The sequence below is a fragment of the Bubalus bubalis genome, chromosome 18 (genome assembly GCF_019923935.1).
Source record: "Bubalus bubalis isolate 160015118507 breed Murrah chromosome 18, NDDB_SH_1, whole genome shotgun sequence".
Lineage (NCBI taxonomy): Eukaryota > Metazoa > Chordata > Mammalia > Artiodactyla > Bovidae > Bubalus > Bubalus bubalis.
In genome coordinates, this window is record NC_059174.1 from 53,192,315 (window position 1) to 53,210,275 (window position 17,961).

At 45.0% G+C, this 17,961-nt stretch overlaps 1 non-coding gene across 1 annotated transcript; it reads right to left on the reverse strand.

Annotated features, from left to right (window-relative positions):
- Nucleotides 1–4,766: 4,766 nt before the first annotated feature.
- On the reverse strand, nt 4,767–4,838 carry TRNAA-AGC. Its single transcript has one exon. It is a non-coding gene; the product is annotated as a tRNA-Ala (tRNA).
- Between the last annotated feature and the right edge of the window lie 13,123 nt (nt 4,839–17,961).

Sequence of the window (17,961 nt, forward strand, 5' to 3'; positions counted from 1 at the left end):
CTGGGTGTGTCCCCACAGCCCAGCTGGGCTGTCCGAGCCCCACCTTGGATGCCCAGGGACAGAAGCCAACTTGGGAGTTGCTGTCTGGGTCGTGCTGGGAGATGGGACCCCCTCTGCGCTCAGGAACCTTCCTGGGACAGCAAGTTTGAGGATCAGGCTGTCCTCAGCTGAGCCCCTCAACTGCCACTGACTATGGGGGCGACCTTGGCCCTTACCTCCCTGAGCCTCAACATCCTCATCTGTAAAATTCAACCTCAGATGTTCTTGTGAAGTTTAGCTGTGATCGTCCAAGAAATGTATTTAATATAGCCCCAGGCGTGGAGTATTCCATGGACAGAGGAGACTGGCGGGCTACGGTCCACAGGGTTGCAAAGAGTCGGACACGACTGAGCGACTGACACTTTGACTTTTTCACAGGCAGGAGGTGAACGTAAACCTTGGCTTTGCGGCTATTAGGAGCCAGAGAAATAGGATGGGGACTGGGTGTGGAGCGCCCTCTGCTGGACGATGATGACACAACAGCAGGGCTGCCCAGACCAGGGACCACTCAACATCTCAGAACCTCTTCTGTAAAAATGATGGAATGGTGACGTCAGCATCGTGAGGAGGTTATTTGAGAACTGATTGAGCTAATGCATGTAAAATTACTAGATTGATGTGATGAACTAAAGGTAAGTGCAAATTCCTTATCTAGTGGCCTCCCCATCTGGAGATGGAGTTTATTAAGAAGAAAGTGGAGGTGACATTAAGGCTGCCAGCTTCTGCTTACTGACTCTTGGAACACTTGCTCTTGGGAGAGTGTCTTGGAAAACCCAGCTGCTAAGTTTTGGGAAGCCTAAGCCACATGGAGAGGTCGTGGGCAGACGCTGCAGTTGACCATCCCAGCTGAAGCACTGAGAGTCTGTACACCCCTTATCTACACTATGCCATTTGATGGAGGGTAAAGAACCCCACCCAGAACAGATCCCTTGTAGCAGAAGATTTAGATCTAATGGCTGAAAGAATCAAACACTGCCGCATGCTAAATCGCTGCAGTCGTGTCCGACTCTTTGCAACCCCATGGACTGTAGCCTGCCAGGCTCCACTGTCCATGGGATTCTCCAGGCAAGAATATTGGAGTGGGTTGCCATGCCCCCGTCCAGGGGATCTTCCTGACCCAGGGATTGAATCTGCGTCTCCTTCACTGGCAGGTGGGTTCTTTACTTCTAGCACCACCTGGGAAGCCCAATCAAATACTACGTATTTGTGATTTGGGCTTACTATGCCCCAGGAAAGTGAACAAATCCAAAGCCTTTGGGGAACAGTTCAGAGAAGGACTTCACAGGATAAATAGGAAGCATGTAAAGACAATTCATAGAATAGTCGACAGAAAACTTGGGTGCATATGCATGTGATGAATGACTCATCTTTTTGTGGAATTTTTAAAATCCAGGGTTTGTTTGTTTGTTTGTTTTTGGACAGCCCCACAGCATGTGGGATCTTAGTTCTCTGACTAGGAATCAAACCCATGCCCCCTGCAGTGGAAGTGCAGAATCCTAACCACTGGACCGTCAGAGTATTCCTGGAAATTAAAAAAAAAAATAAGTCTCAAGTACTTAGATTCTGCATTGATTAGAACTAGGATTGAAACCATTGGTCCCAAGTTTCAAAGGTGCTGATGGGGGGACTTACCTGGTGGTCCAACAGTTAAGAATCCACCTTCCAATGCAGGGGAGGTATGTTCGAGCACTGATGCAGAACCAAGATTCCACATGCCTCAAGGTGAGGTAAGCCTACACCCTATATTAAGACCCAATGCAACTAAATAAATAAATTAAAATTAAGAAATTTTTAGAAGTGCTGATGGATGTACTTGTTTGCTTGGGCTGCCAGAACAAAGCACCACAGCCTAGGTGTCTGAAACAACAGAAATTAATTTTCTCATAGTTCTGAAGGCCAGAGTCTGAGATCAAGCTGTCAGCAGAGGTTGGTTTCTTCTGCGGCCTCTCTCCTTGCCTTGCAGGTGACTTCTCCTTGTGTCCCCATAAGCTCTGCCCTGGGTCTGTGCCCTAACTTCCTCTTCTTATACCGCCAGTCCTATCAGATTAGGACCTGTTAATCCAATTTAAGCTCATTTTAACAAAATCGCCTCTCTAAGCATCCTATCTCCAAATACAGTCACATTTTGAGGTGCTGGGGTTAGGATTTCAACATACGAATTTGGGGAATGACACAAGTCAGCACATAACAATCAGAAACTTTGGCCTGGAAAGACTGTTGTGGTTTTATTTTTTGGGGGGGAGGCATACCATGAGGCATAAAGGATCTTAGTTCCCCGACCAGGGATTGAACCCACACCCCCTGCATTGGAAGCACAGAGTCTTAACCACCGGACAACCAGGGAAGTCCCCTGGAGAGACTGTTGACACAAATCTTTCCCAGACAGGTGGGGAAAGGTTCTGATTAGGTTTCAAGAATGTAAGATGCAAACAAACAGGAACCAGTGCCTGATCGTTCGCTGCTGCGTCCCCATCGCCTTGAACTGTGTGTGGAACCAAGGAGAAGATAAGTGTTAGCTGAATGAATGGATAAACGAATGAATAAATGAGAAGACTGCCTAGCAGAGGCCACTTTAACCCCACTGTTTTTGGTTGATCTCTTCTGGAATGTAACTCTTCACCCTGCAAAGCATGTTCTAAATGTTGGGGGTGGGAAATTTTATTTATCCATTGCATGTTTTTAAAATAGGAAGTAAAGCTCATTGCTCTGGCTGCAAATACTTAACTCCCTGATGAAAGCATCACTGATCCTGTTATGATTAACTCACTTTGTCCAGAAAGTGGGGAGTCTCCTGGCATTAAGAAATGGATGTGTGCTTTTTTCCCTCCTTTTATAAGTTTATGCAAATAAAATGAAAATAAGGTTATAGTAGCTTCATTTTCACATCAGCTACCTGATCTCTGTGGATATTTGAGCTTGGGAGCCCTAGCATAATCTGGGAAGGAACATGGCTCAGCCTGGAGTGTCTTGGCTACAAGTTACAGATAACCAAACTGACAGCAGACGTAAACAATAAGGACATTTCTCAGCTTTTTAATTAAAATTTTGGAGGAAAGAGGCTTCCAGATTTAATAAAGCATGTTACTGAGAACCAAGAATCGATTCCTCCACTTGTTGGCTTTTGCCTTCCTCCTTGTTGCCTTATGGTTACAAAGTGGCTGCCAAACTCCAGACATCACCTTCTCACACAACAAGCAAAAAAGCAGGGAGGTAGGGGTGATGACATAATCTTTTCCTCTCATGCCTCTCCTCTTTTATCCAGCAGTAAAAATAATTCCCCAAAGCTTCCGGCACACTCATTGCCCAGAACTAGGTTACCACATACCGGTAGCTGCAAGTAGGTCTGGGAAACAGTGGCGCTGACCTTTTTAGTTATTATCAGTTCAGTTCAGTCATATCCAACTCTTTGTGACCCCATGGGCTGCAGCATGCCAGGCCTCCTTGTCCATCACCTATTATAGTATCATAGCAATACATGGGAAGAGGTTAGAAGTGATTGTCAGATTATCCAATCAACATTATTAATGACTGAGGTGAATTCATGCACAGGGCAAAAATAATTTTTAAACATTAAAAGAAAGCGAGAGAGATAAAGATGTCCCTTCTCTCCTGCACTTTCAATGAGAGGGATTCTATTTTGCATTGTAAATCCTTCTAAAGAATCAACTTCAGGCAAGGGAACTCCCTGGCAGTCCAGTGGTTAGGGCTCTGTGCTTTCGCCGTCAAGGACTCTGGTCGGGGAACCAATATCCCCACAAGCCATCTGGTGCAGCCAAAAGACAATAAATCAATCAGTAAATCAAATCAGCTTCGATAAATCGACAGATTACGAATAAACTCAAAACATTCATCTTATTTTCCTTTACAACCAGAAGGCTTGAGTGAATTTTTCTGTTACCAACCTCCTCTGTTCTCTGTTCATTGAAGCCTGTCCTGGGAAAGAGATTTTGAACAGGAGTCTTGGAGATTCTCTTAGAAATTGCTGCAATTTCCAAAGAAAAATAACCTCTCAAAGAAGCCTAGGTTTCTGATTGGCTGTCTTCCTTGATTATTTGTTGCCATGGTGATAGGAAGACTAAATAGCCTTTGTGTATTTTTTTTTTAAAGAATAAATAACTGCAGGTCTTCTCTATCAAACCAGGAAAAGATTACTTCTATCTTTCCACAAACATTACGAAATAAAGGCCCAAGTCTTTTCTAGACTTGCTTTTAGATAAAGAAATTGAAAGACTCAGACTTCCCTGGTGGTGCAGTGGTTAAGAATCAGTCTGCCAATGCAGGGAAAATGGGTTCCATCCCTGATCTGGCAGGATCCCATATACCACAACTACTGAGCTTGCACTCTAGAGCCGACTCGCCACAATTAGAGAAAGCCCAAGCACAGCAATGAGACCCAGTGCAGCCAAAAATAAATAAATAAATAATTTTTTTAAAGAAAGAAATCAAAAGTCTCATCTCAACTAAATTAACAAAAGCATTTAGCAGTGTCTGCTCTTCTACCTGTTGTGTTAGTCACTCAGTCCTGTCCAACTCTTTGCGACCCAATGGACTGTAACCCGCCAGGCTCCCCTGTCCATGGAATTTTCCAGGTAAGAATACTGGAGTGTGTAGCCATTCCCTTCTCCAGGGGATCTTCCCAACCCAGGGATCTAATGAAATCTGGGTCTCCCGCATTGCGGGCAGATTCTTTACCGTCTAAGCCACTAGGGAAACACAAAATACAAAGATGGAGGTACTGGGGATTGAACCCAGGGCCTCATGCATGCTAAGCATGCGCTCTACCACTGAGCTATACCCCCGCATGTTTCTTCAGTGTCAAGTATTAATATTAAATCCAGTGCGCTATCTGGTGGTCAGTGGGAGAACAGCAGGATTGTATTTACTTAAGTTGTTGGCAGACACTGTTATGGTAGCCCTAAAAAGGCGATGGCACCCCACTCCAGTACTCTTGCCTGGAAAATCCCACGGACAGAGGAGCCTGGTGGGCTGCAGTCCATGGGGTCACGAAAAGTCGGACGCGACTGAGCGACTTCCCTTTCACTTTTCACTTTCATGCATTGGAGAAGGAAATGCAACCCACTCCAGTGTTCTTGCCTGGAGAATCCCAGGGATGGGGGAGCCTGGTGGGCTGCCGTCTATGGGGTCGCATAGAGTCGGACACGACTGAAGTGACTTAGCAACAACAAGTAGATGGGGAGACAGTGGAAACAGTGTCAGACTTTATTTTTGGGGGCTCCCAAATCACTGCAGATGGTGACCGCAGCCATGAAATTAAAAGACGCTTATTCCTTGGAAGGAAAGTTATGACCAACCTAGATAGTATATTCAAAAGCAGAGACATTACTTTGCCAACAAAGGTTCGTCTAGTCAAGGCTATGGTTTTTCCAGTGGTAATGTATGGATGTGAAAGTTGGACTGTGAAGAAAGCTGAGCGCCAAAGAATTGATGCTTTTGAACTGTGGTGTTGGAGAAGACTCTTGAGAGTCCCTTGGACTGCAAAGAGATCCAACCAGTCCATTCTGAACGAGATCATTCCTGGGTGTTCTTTGGAAGGACTGATGCTAAAGCTGAAACTCCAATACTTCGGCCACCTCATGCGAAGAGTTGACTCATTGGAAAAGACTCTGATGCTGGGAGGGATTGGGGGCAGGAAGAGAAGGGAACGACAGAGGATGAGATGGCTGGATGGCATCACTGACTCGATGGACGTGAGTTTGAGTGAACTCCAGGAGTTGGTGATGGACAGGGAGGCCTGGCGTGCTGCAATTCATGGGGTCGCAAAGAGTAGGACACAACTGAGCGACTGAACTGAACTGAATAAACAATACAACAGACTCATTCCTGGTAATCTTAGACTGATTGGGCCAGAACACCTGATTGCTTTGACCAACAGAATATGACAGAAGTGGCATTATGCCAGTCCAAGACCTAGCTTTTAAGAGGACAAGCAGTTCCATCTCGATCTCTTGGAGACTTGAGCCGCCATGTAAGAAAAGCAACTACCATAAGAGCTTCCCAGGTGGCGCTAGTGGTAAAGAATCTGCCTGCCAATGCAGGAGATGCTGGATACTCGAGTTCCATCGCTGGGTGGGGAAGATATCCTGGAGGAGAAAACGGCAACCCACTCCAGTATTCTTGCCTGGGAAATCCCAGGGACAGAGGAGCCTGGTGGGCTACAGTCCACGGGGTAGCAAAGGGTCAGACACGACTGAGCTCACACAGGTACACACACAAGGGCATCTTGCCGTGACAAAGCCCTGGAGAATGAAAGGTCCAGACCTGTGAAGGAAGAATTTGTGTGCTTTGCCTCCTATCATAAATGTATGTGGGTAAATGTAAAATTAAGTTTGAGCGTTTTCAGGGTTTTTGTAACAGCTTAAGTGATATATAATTCACATACCATAAAACTCACCGTTTGAAAGTGTACTAGTCAGTGGCTTGGGGTATATTCCCTGAGCTGCACAACCATCAGCACCATCGATTTTAGAGCATTTTTCATCACCCAAGAACAGAAATATTGAAGTATTCAAACAAAAACTTGCATACCTATGTTCATTGTAGCCTTATTCATGATGGCCAAAAGGTAGTAACAGCCCAAATGGCCATCAACAGATAAAATAAAGTATGGCAGGAGACTTCCCTGGTGGTCCAGTGGCTAAGACTCTGGGCTCCCAAAGCAGGAGGCCTGGGTTCCATCCCTGGTCAGGGAACTAGATCCCATCTGCTGCAACTAAAAGATCCTATATGCCACAACTAAGGCTAAGCACAGCCAAATAAATAAATTTTTTTTAAAAAATCCAAAGTTCGGCATATCCATAGAATGGAACGTTGTTGTTATTTAGTTGCTAAGTCATGTCTGACTCTTTTCGACACCACAGACTGCATCTGACATTGCAGGCAGATTCTTTACCACTGAGCCACCAGGGAAGCCCTACGATGGAATATTACTCAGCCATAAAAAAGGAATGAAGGACTGATATATGCTAGTTCTTTTTGCCCCCACCATCCTTTCTGGCTCTCACTTTTCTGACCCTATGGACACCTTGCTAGTAAATCTCCTGCATTAAATTTTCTCTGTTCAAAATACTTAGAGGAGCTTCTGTTGAGAAGCTGCAGCTCTACAGAGCTCAGTTTCTGTGTGTGTATTTTTATTGTGTACATAACACAGCTGGAAAGGGAGTAAGATGAAGAGTGGTTATTATGACAAAGCCTCAACCAGAGAAGAATTCTAGGAAAATAGAACTTTTTCTCAACCTCTACCCACTCAGGCTCATCTGGGAAAAATCCCTTGTTCAGGAGTGTTTAGGGGACAGAGGTGACAGAGAGGTGTGTGTTAGTCTGTGGGCCACTGAGACTATGGGCAGAAGAAGGGAACTCAATATTTTAGTCTGCTTAGGCTTCCATGACAAAATCCCCTCAACTGGGTGGCTTTAACAACGGACATATATTTTCTCACACTTCTGGAGGCTGAGAAGTCCAAGATCAAGGTGCTGCTTTTTTCTGTAATGTCAACCCAAGAGATTCAGAACCAGCTCTTTAACATGCAAGTCCCCAACTATTAACCAAGGGAGTGTGAAAAAGTGATTTGAAATTTTTAATAAAAATAATGTTTAAAATGTAAAAAAGAGGTAAAGATGTCCTTTCTCCCCTGCAGCTAGCTACACACAGAGATGCTGTTTTGCAAAAAACCATCTAAAAAATCCATCCCATAAGGAAGCAAACTGAGAGCACCCATCTGGTTTTCCTGTGCAACCTGGAGGCTGAGTTCCTGTCACCAACCTGGTCTGTTCATTTAAGACTGTCCTTGAAGGATAAGTTGAACAAAAGCGTCTCTGAGAATCTCCTAAAAATTGTTGCCATGTCTTGAGAAAAATAACCTCCGGGAGAAACCTGCAGTTCTGATTGGTTGTCTTCCTTGATCATTTGTTGCCATGGTGATAACATCATCTCTATTATTAAAAGGAATAAATACTTGTCGGTTTTCTCTCTCCATCAGAAAAGGATGGTTGGCACTTTTCTTCCACAAATATAGTGAATATAAAAGCCCGTGACTCTGCCAGATTTCTTAATTTTAAGACAGACATTGAGAATCCTGTCTCATTTAAGACAGCCAAAACCACGTGCAGTCAGATCTGCGCAGACGGGGCTCGCTATGGTCACCGCAATGGAGGTGAGCTGTAATCCTAACTTCATCAGAGCGCCCGCTGCTGGGAAATGAGAGAACAACAGGGCTGACCCGGCTAGAAGAACCCCTCCCCTCCTTTTCTCTCTGGACCTCTCACCACCACCACCTACCCGGTCAGACTCGCGGTGGAGGACAGAGCGAGGACGGAGATCCCTGGAGATTCTGCAGAGGGTGGAGGGAATACCCGCTGCTCTCTCAGCACACACTATGGACACCTACTGTATGCCAGGCATTGTGTTAAGCCTTCCACACTAGCCAACTTCATTGCAACCCCTTAGGGAGGGAATATGACCTCTTGACTTTCTGCAGATGTGGACTTCAAAAACAGAGAGGTTAAGTCTCTTGCACAAAGTTACACAGCCAGAAACTGGAGGAGCCTCCAGTTAGTTAAACCTAGATCTCTCTGACTCTGGGCTTCCCAGGTGGCTCAGTAGCAAACACTCCACCTACCAGTGCAGGAGGCACAGGAGGCACAGGTTCGATTCCTGGGTCTAGAAGATTCCCCGGAGTAGCAAATGGAAACCCACTCCAGTATTCTTGCCTGGAAAATTCCATTACAATCCACGGGCTGCAGTCCATGGTTTCACAGAGTCAGCCATGACTGAGTGAGCATGCAAGCTCTCTGACTCTAGGCAGAGAAATTCAGCCCAAAGGAAGTGTGGTGGGATTCAGAAGCCTCCCAGCCTACCTTCGAGAGAGAATATCCAGCAAGAGACTTTCCACATCCACCCATAGAACAGTCCTAGTAAATTGTGACTAACAGTTATTGAGCACCGGTTACATGCTATATTCTTGGCTAAGCACTTGAGATACATAATCTTACTAAATTCTCCTGATTGATAACTCGTGCCTGCCTGACTCCAAGGGTTCTGCTCTTCTGAAGGATTTGGATGAGAGTGTGGCCCTGACTCGGTGCAAAAAATGCTTTCTGGACCTAGGCAACAGCTGTGCCATTTTCTGATTACAGTCCCTCTGTATCCATGGGTTCCCCATCCATGGGTTCAACTAACCTCAGATCAAAAATATTTGAAAGAATTCCAGAAAGTTCCAAAAAGCAAAAGCTTGAATTTGTGAATAGTTGCTCCAACAACTATTTACATAGCAAATACACTGTATTAGGTATTATAAGTAATCTAGAGATGATTTAAAGTCTACATGAGAACGTCCATGGCCTCTACACACATACTATACCATGTTATGTAAGGGACTTAAGCATCTCAGGATTTGGGGATCTAATGGGAGAGTCGGGGGAGAGATCCTGCAAGCAATCCCTTGTGGAGACTGAGAGACAACTGGTAGCTACTTAGTTTTTCATGTGTGTCACAGTTATCTATTGCTGCATAACAAATCACCCCCAATACCTGGTGGCTGAAAACAACAGCTATTCATTTTGCTCACAAAACTGCAATTCAGGGAAGGTAATGACAGGACTCTGCCCCACATGGCATCGCCTGCTTTCAGGATGGCACACTTTGGGAGACTTCCCTGGCCATCCAGCAGTTAATATTGCACTTGCAATGGAGGGGACACAGGTTAGATCCCTGGTTGGGGAGCTAAGATCCCACATGCTGTGTAGCATGGCCAAAATTTACAAAAAAAAATGCCACACTCATGTGAGTGTGTCCTCACACTCATGTGAGAAGTTCAGCTGGAACTGGGGGCTTGAGGCTTCTTTTCCTCCTCTTCTTCTGGCTGCTTGAGCTTCCTTACAGTATGACAGTTGGATTCCAAGAGCAAGTGTCCCAAGAGAGCAGCTCGGAAGTGTGTGGCATTTTTATGAGCTAGCTTTGGAATTACATAACATCACTTCCACTTTATTAGTCAAGGCAGTCACCAAGGCCCTCTCAGTTCCTGAGGAAGGAGACACAGACTCCACTCTTGATGCAGGAGTAGCAAGGTTCTAGAAGCCTTGCTGCAGCCTAGATGGTTTTTGCAGCCATTTCCAGAAAAGAAAATCTGCCATACTCTTGAAGGCAGCCTAGGGAAGACTGAAATCTCCCCGTGGATCTCTCCTTGCCCCCTCCCTAGGAGGAGGGGACATTTTACGGGGGGTGGGGGGGGGAGACGGGAAGATGAAGATTCTGCCTAGCTTTGGTCTTGAAACCCTAAGAATCCAAGAACTTAAGAATTGTTTTGAGGACAAAAGGTGTCATTTGGGGAGAGAGTATCTCTTTGGGAGAATATTTAAGGATTCATGGGCTGGATCTGCCTTTTATTGAATAGCTTATCAAAGACCTCTAGATAACTCCATGAATAATTCCAGAAGCAGAATAGCATCAGAGTCAAAATCCTGGAAAAGACCCTGATGCTGGGAAAGATTGAGGGCAAGAGAAGAAAGGGGCGACAGAGGAAGAGACGGTTGGATGGCATTACTGACTCGATAGACATGAGTTTAAGCAAACTCAGGGAGATGGTAAGGGACAGGGAAGCCTGGTGTGCTGCAGTCCATGAGGTCTCAAAGAGTCGGACGTGACTTAGCAGCTGAACAACAAGACCCCAGCCTTTGGGGCCAGGCAGGCCAGTGCCCAAACCCAAGCTTTGCCACTATCTATGTATCCCTGGTCCATGGTAACCTCACTTTCCTAATTTTAAAAGTGGGAATCAAAAGAATATTCAGTTGGGACCTAGGGAAGACTGGGGCGCCAGGTGTATGGATCAGAGCGGGATCTGGAGGAAGAACCGGCATTGGCATTGCTGGCAGGTGCTTCAGGTCCGCCAAGGCCAACGTCTGCTTCCATCAGCACCAGAGCTGGTCCCAGTCCCTGGGAGGGGGGGAGCCAAGCTGATACAACTGTGCCATCCAGGTTCACGGTCCCCAGATGACAAGTTCCCCATCAGAACTGCCCACAAGCTGGGATGCTCACCATATGAATGGAATAAAGCAACGACACTTGCCCCAAGGTGAGACATGCGATGAGTTTGCAGAGTACAAAGCCACCCCCTCCAGAAATTTTATGTCTGTGACAGTTTTGCCAGGAAAGAAAAGAAGGTGGCAGAAATATGTGCAAATGGTCCTGTGCACTGCCATTTAGTGGTTACAGACACGAATATGGACCCCTGGGAGCATCTTTGCTGAATGTAGTACCCATCATTTATGTCCTGGGAGAGGGTTAATGGAGGGATGGAGATTAGGCTGTCCTACACTTCTGGGGTGAAAAAGATGATGAGGGTTTACGATTTATATATAATTCATATAAAGACAGAAAAGCACCCATCGCAGCCATGCCTTTGAAGAGTTCTGTACTTGTGAGGCTTCCCTGGTGGCTCAGATGATAAAGAATCTGCCTACAATGATGGAGACCCAGGTTCAATCCCTGGGCTGAGAAGATTCCCCTGGAGAAGAGAATGGCGACCCACTCCAGTATTCTTGCCTGGAGAATCCCATGGCCAGAGGAGCCTGGCAGGCTACAGTCCATGGGGTCGCATAGAGTTGAACATGACAGAAGTGACTTAAGACGCATCCACATGTATGTTTGGGGATCTCATCTTTTAGACTGGATAATTTAGATCCCATCTTTTAGGATGGTTCTTGAAAAGCAATCTGTGGGGGAAAAATGAAGTCATCTAAAGCAAGCAAGTGGAGGTTTGGTGAGAACTGATATTCACTCAGTGTTGGAGTATTTCCCTATGGATTAGTTATTAATTACAAAGGGAGAAAGAGTAACTTTACAGTGAGAAACATCACCATGGGCAGTAATGGGACAAAATGCATTGTCTGCCTCCTGATAAGAGGGACTGAGGACACAGAATGACTTTTACAACAATTTTTCTTCTTTCAAAGTATATAACCTGAATCTGGTTGTGAGAAAACATCTGACCAACCCAAACTGACAGTCTACAAAATAACTGACATGAAACCTTCAAAACTGTCAATGTCGTAAAACAAAAAGAAAGGTCAAGGAACTGTTCCAAATGAAAGTGATATGATAACTAAATAGACTATGTCATCCTGACTGGTAAAATAAAGGTTTAAAACAAAACTTTTTTTTTTGCTATAAAGGTCATTTTTTGAACAACTGACAAACTTTGATAAAGGTCTGTAGATTAGATTATTATATCACTGCTGAATTTCCTGATTCTGATCATTGTACTATGGTTACATTGGAGAAGGAAATGGCAACCCACTCCAGTACTCTTGCCTGGAAAATTCCATGGATGGAGGAGCCTGGTAGGCTACAATCCATGGGGTCGCAAAGCGTCGGACATGACTGAGTGACTTCACTTTCTTTCTTTCTATAATTCCTTTTGGAGAAAGAAATGGCAACCCACTCCAGTGTTCTTAACCCGGAGAATCCCATGGATGGAGGGGCCTGATGGGCTGCAGTCTATGGGGTTGCAAAGAGTCAGACACGACTAAGCAACACACACACACACACACAAACACACACTGTGATCCCATAAGCAAAAGTCTTTGTTCTTAGGAAATTCACATTTAAGCATTTAGAGGTAATCTGACATGAGGCCTGCCACTTATTATCAAATGATCCAGAAAATATATAAATAAATGTATCCGTGGATAATACTGATTCTTGGTTGCTCATTGTAACGTGTCTGAATGCAGGCTTCCTCTTCGACAAATGTCAGTCAGGCAGCAGTCAACCTGCAGATGTCACTGGCTCTCTGCACACATCTAACCTTGGGCATGGGTGACAGTGACTTGGAAGAAAATCCTGGAGACAAAAACAGAGCATCCTTTAAGAAAGGTTGCATCATGATGGCACAGACAATGATGTCTTGGGACTTGCTTGGTGATCCAGCAGTCAAGACTCTGAGCTTCCAATGCAGGTGGCGCAGCTTCCGTCCCTGGTTAGGGAACTAAGATCCCACATGCTGCACAGTGGGGCCAAAAAGCAAAAAGAAAGAAAGAACAATATCTTGAGCAGCAATGGCCCTGAGCAAAAAGGTAAATCTGTAGTAACCTAGAAATAATCCAGAGAACAAACTGGTATAGTATTAGAATCAACCTCAATAGGAGGCTTCCCTGGTGGCTCAGACAGTAAAGAAGCTACCTGCAGTGTGAGAGACCAGGGTTCGATCCCTAGGTCTGGAAGATCCTCTGGAGAAGGGAATGGCAATCCACTGCAGTATTCTTGCCTGGAGAATTCCATGGACAGAGGAGCCTGGCAGGCTATGGTCTACGGGATAGCAGAGTCAGATATGACTGAGCAACTAATGCTTTCAATAGGAGGCTGGATTCAAGATCACTTATTAAAAACTCATCATGTCGATAGATCCTGGGCTGCTAGAGAATGTTGTGGGAAATTGGGCTCCTTTCACATTGTCAGCAAAAATACTTTAAAATACCTAGAAATAATCCTAACCCACATTAGTAGGAGTCAAATGAGGAAATTTCAAAAGAGAACATGCCAATTCTTCCCAAAAATTAATTCTTAAAGTTAAGACGATCATAGTTTTAGAAATCTATTAAGTATCAGTTTTACAAAATCAGCCTCTCTTATAGCTAGAAGCAGCCATGAAGAATTTTAGACCAACAGGATGCAAGCAGAAGTGATGTTTGGAACGTCTGGGTCATCTCCTGTGGCAAAAAATGTCCACTGTCCATTGAATCTTATTTCCTCTTGTTGGGCAAATGGCCAGATAGGTTTCCCAGTAACTCTTTTGCAGTTACAGCTGGCCATGGGGCTGGGTTCTAGCCAATGAAACACGGTCAAAATACATGCGCTGCTTCCAGGACAAGTAACTACATGACGTTCTGTGCCTTCTCTTTTCCCAAATTCTGGCTGGATAGAGGATCCAGAAGAGAAGGCTGAGTGTGCAGGGGATGCATGCGTGCGTGCTCAGTCGCTCAGTCATGTCCAACTCTGCCACCCTGTGGACTGTAGCCCACCAGGCTCCTCTGTCCATGGAGATTCTCCAGGCAAGAATACTGGAGTGGGTTGCCATGCCTCCTCTGGGGAATCTTTCTGACCCAGGGATCTAACCTGCATCTCTTACATCTCCTGCATGGGCAGGCAGGTTCTATACTGCTAGCGCCACCTGGGAAACCCACTGGGGAGAGCAGGACCACAAAAGAAAAGGAACCGGGGCCCTGTAGACCATCTGCCTAAAAGGAACTGCTGTGTTAGACATCGTGTAAGTGAGATACATATTTTTGTGTTAAGACACTGAGACTTAGCAGTTTGTTTGTTACAGCATCTCGAATTATTTACCCTAACTACTGATCTTCTCAGAGACAACCCTAAATGCTCTCCTTTTAAAGATATATTTATTTATTTACTTATTTGGCTGCACTGGGTCTTTGTTGCAACAGGTGGGATCTTCGATCTCCACTGCAGCATGTGGGATCTTTAGTTGTGGCATCTGAATTCTTAGTTGCAACATGTGGGATCTAGTTCCCTGACCAGGGATCAAACTTGGGCCCTGTGCACTGGGGAGCATGGAGTCTTAGCCAGTGGACCACCAGGGAAGTCCCTAAATGCTCTTCTTGGCCTGTTTTTTTTTTGCCTTCCTGCTAATTAGGGCTTCCCAGGTGGCGCTAGCGGTAAAGAACCCGCCTGCCAATGCAGGAAACAGAAGAGTCACAGTTTTGATCCCAGGGTCGGGAAGATCCCTCAGAGGAGGGCATGGCAACCCACTCCAGTATTCTTAACTGGAGAATGCCTCCTCATAGACAGAGGAGCCTGGAGGGCTGCAGTCCATGGGGTTGCAAAGAGTCAGACATGACTGAAGTGACTAGGCTACTTAGCGACTGTAACAGCTGCTTGTGTGCAGACATGGAAGCCACACGTTGATGACAGTACGGCCAACCCTCCAGCCCTGGACGCCCTCACGCAGTAATGCTGGGGTGAGTCAGCTTCGGGAGGGAGAAGGTGAATTTGAGGAAACTGCTTTGGGAGAAAAAGTTTGGAGACAAAATAGAAAGAAGTAAGCAAGGGGCTTGGGCTTCCCTGGTGGCTCAGATGGTAAAGAATCTGCCTGCAATGCAGGAGATGTGGGTTTGATCCTTGGGTGGGGAAGATTCCCCTGGAAAAAGGGATGACAACCCACTCCAACATTCTTGCCTGGAGAATCCCATGGACAGAGGAGCCTGATGAGCTATAGTCCTTAGGATCACAAAGAGTCAGACACGACTGAGGGCGACTATCACACACACACACACAAAGAAGAGGATTAAGAATCTTTCCCCATATCATAGATAACTTAACTCTCCTCCTTTTTTTTACCCCAGGAATTTCCCAAGAAAAATCCAAACCATTTCCATGGGGTGGACCTTTTTCCCTCCACACGTCCCTCTCGCTAACCCAACCCCAGTATTGCCCAGGCGTCAGGTGGCAGTGTACTAAGGAAAGCGAGTCTTGCCCCAAAAGGTGAAGCCTGATTGGTCTAAACCTTGTTCCTGTTTGCTAGCGATTGACTTAGGAGTGATCATGTGATCCATTATGTGCCAATAAAACTTGAAGGGGTTTTGAGAAAAGGTTTATTCTCTCTGATAAAGGGAAATGAAAGAATCTTATTCCATTCCATCCTGACTTCAGTTACTGCCTTGAGAAGTAAGGTCTGAAGCCGTGGCAGCCATCTTGCCACCATATTTCTGTCTTCAAGCAATGAGCTTGAAGACAGAAAATACTGAAGATACTAGAGCAGAAGGGGAAAAAAGTCTGGGCTCTTTGTTACATCATTGAGCCACTGAACCAATCCTGGTCTCACCTGCCTCTAGACCACGTGAGATAACCATTAAGATTTTTAAATAAAAATTAATATGGTAGTAATTATAGATAGGTGATCAATTTAAGGATACTTGGAGCAATAACTATAATAATGCAAAGAGGTAGAATTTTAAAAAGCAGTCATCAATAGCAACAAGGACACTCAGAGCCCAGATCTTCATTTCTAACATCATTCTCCAACAAAAGGGGCCAAGGTTCCTTAGAGAAATGATTGATTCTAGAACTGAAGCAGGAACTATACAATTTGAGTCTGAAACAGTCTATAAGGCAAGAAAGTAAGGAAGTGCTAACACACATACACACACACTCACACACACCTACACACACGATGAGGCTGGTAGAATCAGTAGGTCACAATGAACATAACTTCTGAAACATGAAATGGAATAGTTTCAAAAACATCAAGAGTGCCTTGCCCATAATAAGACTAAGTTTTGTTTCTGAATTTTTTGTTTCAGACTAAATATATAGTTTCTGAAAATATATATATATATATATATGAAACATGGCTGGGTTATGATGTAAAATGTGGTTCTTATTGTGAAGCTCATCCAAAACAATCTGAGGGACTTCCCTGCTGGTCCAGTGATTGGGGTTTCATGCCTCCACTGCAGGGGACACGGGTTCAATCCCTGATCAGGGAACTAAGATCCCACAAGCCACGGGGCATGGCCAAAGAAAAACCGAAAATAAACAAACAAAAAAAACAATTTGAAATGACCAAGGACACATTTAAGAGCAGAATTACTAGATTTTTAGCAAATGTACATGTCCAAGTTGTCTATAGAGGTGGTCAATTAGTTCTCCATGACCAAGACCATGATATGGTCACCACATTCTGTTTCCTATGTCTTCTTCTGAGGCACACAAGAAAATACACTTCTCTATCCCCCAGCGGTGACATGGGACCGTGTGGCCAGTTCTGGACAATGAAATGTGAGCTGAAGTGACAGATGTCACTTCGACTAAGACAATGAAAACTCCCTGGGACATTCTTCAGTCTCCCTTCCCGTGCTGTAGCAACACAGAGGACTTCAGGAGACAGAAAAGAGCCCAGGACACTGAGTGACCACAGGGAGGACAGCTGTCCCATGGAGAGACTAAGACCCTTGGTGGATTTTATGTGAGTGAGAAAGAAACTTACTGTGTTAATTGAGGTTTTTGCAGTTGTTACTGTACTATAACTAGCCTGTTCTCAATGGGACACTCACTAGAGTCTCTGTATCAATATATTCTCCCAGCAGCACTGCAGGAGAATTTCCACTTCCCCATTTTTATCTAGTTATTTTTTTTTAATATTTACTGAGCACTTGTTATATTCCTGGCTCTGCTTTTGGTACTGAAGATACAACAATGAACAAAATAGAAAGACTAGACCCAAGCTTCCCTGGTGGTTCGGTGGTAAAGAATCTGCCTGCAGATGCAGGAGACGCGGGTTTGATCCCTGACTCAGGAGGATCCCACATGCTGCAGAATAACTAAGCCTGTGCGCCACAACTACTGATTCTGTGATCTAGAGCCTGAGAGCTGCAACTGATGAGACAAGGCACAACTCCTGAAGCCCGCAGCACTGTAGAGCCCGTGCTCCACGACAAGAGAAGCCACTGCCATGAGAAGCCCATGCACCACAACCAGAGAGTAGCCCTCTGCTCTCTGCAATTAGACAAAAGCCCATGTAGCGAGGCAGACCCAGCACAGGCAACAGTAAATAAATAAACAAAAATTTAAAAAGAAAAAGAAGACCAGACCTCATGGAGCTTGTATTCCAGTGGAAGAATCAAACTGTAAATAGAATAAATAAGAAAAGTATATCATAATTGAGAAGGCGGTCATGCCTATGAAAAAATAAGGCATAGGAAAGGGAGTCTGGAGTGTTGGGTTACAATTTTAAATGGGATGATCAAGGGAGGCCATCACTGAGGACGTGTCACTTGAACAAAGCTAAGGAGGAGACGAACCACAAAACTATTGTGGGGAGAGCATTTGAAGGAGAGGAAGCAATCCAGAGGTTCATACACAGGAATCAGCCACATGTGTTCCAGCAACAGC